Below are 3,005 nucleotides of genomic sequence, written 5' to 3' on the forward strand. Positions count from 1 at the left end.
GTATAGGAACTCTAATAGTCTCATATCAATTATGGATTTGAGTCTTTTGAGGTTCTTCAATTTTGGTGGGCTTGGTTGGAGTTTGTTCTTCTTCAGACATGATTGTTTTTGGATCTTAAACTGTTTGTGTGTTTACAGATCTGCTCTATTACCACCTGTTAGGTCACACACACTGTAGAAGGGGGTTAAATACAATGCTTACTACAATCAAATCGAATTAAAGAATACAAGTAACTGAACACAGATTTTATTCAACACAATAAACTCTGTTACAATATAAAACTGTCATCTCTCAGCGATGAACAAATTATCACGAGAGCTTCTAAGGTTACAATGAATAATAACTTCGATAATGATAACACGTATAATGATAACTTAACTTCTGATATCTTAAGTTCTGATTTCAGTATAAGTACTGATTTCCATTTAAGTACTGATTTGTCCTGTTAAGTAAGATCTGAAAACTAAACACAAATCATATTAGACATGACATCACATATATATCTAACATAGTAGCTCAGATAAAATGTGCACCCGAATCAGTATTGAGGAAATATGATGACAATTTTAATGATGATGGTAGAAATCAAGGCACAGGGACCTCATATGTTGTGGTGGTACAATCAAGAGCTGGAATTAGAACTCAAACACAAACCACACAGTCAACTCATGTCTCTACAGATGGTGCAAGGAATTTTAAAACTGAGACAGTGACTCGCTCTCAAATACTAATAGAAAAGCAAACTCTACTTACAATTCCTGAGGAGGATGAAGTGATCATGGATAATTCTGAAGATGCTCAAAGATTCTACATGTCATACAAGACAAAGGAATGTGAGGTTGTGACTCTTTATCACAAGGACAAAAGAGTTGAAGATCTATTTGATAGAAAGCACTCACTCATTTAAGTGAAGAATTTCCTGATATGATAGAGGAAGAAATGCTAAGGCAATAGAAAGAAATTATTAAACAATTCTAGTGTAGAAATCAAGAATCATCTAGAGAAAGAAGAAGTGGAAGAGCTAGAGGTGCTAGAAGTGCAAGAAGAGGAGGAAGATGAAGGACTCCCAGATATTATCAATCCATTGTTCCCTCTCAAAGAAAGACAATGTCAAGTAGGATCAGGATTGAAGAAATTCTTGAAACATCTCAGGCTCCAAGAATGCTTATTGATCCAATATTTCTCAATCATGTACCAAGGCAAGTGAAATACCTAATCTGAATATCTTTACAGCAGAATCTCATGAGGAAGTTGAAAATAAACTATCTAGAAGATCAAGACAACTTCAGATTACTGCAGCTCTTGATAACACTAATCCTGACAGAGCTAATCCTGACACAGGAATTCCTAACACAATCAATCCTGATAGTTCAATTCCTGATACTGACATGAGGTCAAGTACTGCAAATCTTGATGTTGATAAGGATGGAGATCAAGAATGTCCAGATCACTTAAATATTCATATTTTTTAGCATATGTTGACTCACATAATTCTTAAGTGGATGAAGAAGAGAAAAGAAATGAGATGATGATAAAGAGGATTGTAAAACAGAGCAAATGCTGATTTCAAAATAATGATAAGAAATTTGGTAGACAGCAATGGCGTATTTAAAATTCTAAAAGAAATAAGAATTTCCAAGAAGCTATTTTTACAGTCATAGAAGAGGACAGGAGATGGAAAAGAATAGATAAAATTAAATGTATTGATTCTATTGATTTTGTTCATAATAGAAATAGAGAAAAAGGTGTATTTGAATCTAAAGCTGAGGATACTACATCATCACCTACATGGTTAAAACATGCTCAAAGACTAATATTGATAGAACATCATGCTAGACTAGGATTGGGTCATCAGGAAGCTGAATTTGTGAATCCAAGAATGATAAATTTCACTTTGGATGACATACCAAGAGAATCAGTCACAACTGCTCATCTGAGTAGACTTGAAGTTGTGAAGATCATAATAGACAAATTTGATTGGTCATCTCCAAAAGAGAAGATAATGCTCCTAATGAAAGATGTAAGAATTGTGACATTATCATCTAATGAGCTTCTAGTGATGAAAACTAAAGAATTGAAATAGATTCATTATCTTCTTGAGGTTGACATTCAAGTATCTAAGGAATGGTCTGATTTGATTTTCTATTCCATAAGAAGAAGGATTCTAGATAGAGGATTTCAATATAATGGTCATTACATTCCTACTTACATGAATTTCTATAATCAAGAAGTGGAAATGAGAAGGGGTGTAGTTAAATTTGAAATTGTTTTTACTTCTAGACATCTGACACTGAATCCTGATGGACTTGAAGTATGCTATGTACTTCTTAATGATATGATGATTGAAAGATCTTTTATTGGAAGCTTGAGAGCTACAATCTATTAGTTGTCTGATGAATCTGATTATGGGAGGAACTTGAAGGAAAAACTGAAATAGATTCTCAAAAAGAAGGTGAATGAAAAAGGGATTTATCATGAGGTATAATGATATCTATTGAAGAAACGAAGAATTGATACTAACAGAACTCTCTGTACTTATGTGAAATATCTACTCAACATTTTGTCTTTCTGTTTTTGGCATCAAGTTGGGCATAGAATTCATGCATGTTCTACAAAGCATAAATTGGGGGAGATTGTTAGGTGAAAATGCTTCAAGTTCAGAATCAGGATCTGCTGGGAATCAAGATTTTCCAACCATCAGGATTTGCATGGCATCAGGATGAAGACAGTCATCAGGATATGATCGGGTGTCAGGATTATAGAATAAATCAGAATCTACTGATTTATACAGTCCCAGTAAGTGATGAGTAGTTTAGTGTCAGTTCCTAATTTGTAGGAACTTAGCTGTTGATTGAGATATGTATAAAAAAAGATAAATATCATTTTGACATATCTTGTAATTGATAGAGCAACTGTATATTATATAAACATGGAATAGGTTATCATTGTTGATAGGCTTTTACACGAGTAACATTGTAACCTAGCAGCTCTCAAAAACATCAGA

This window comes from Apium graveolens, chromosome 6 (assembly GCF_009905375.1).
Source record: "Apium graveolens cultivar Ventura chromosome 6, ASM990537v1, whole genome shotgun sequence".
Taxonomy (NCBI): domain Eukaryota; kingdom Viridiplantae; phylum Streptophyta; class Magnoliopsida; order Apiales; family Apiaceae; genus Apium; species Apium graveolens.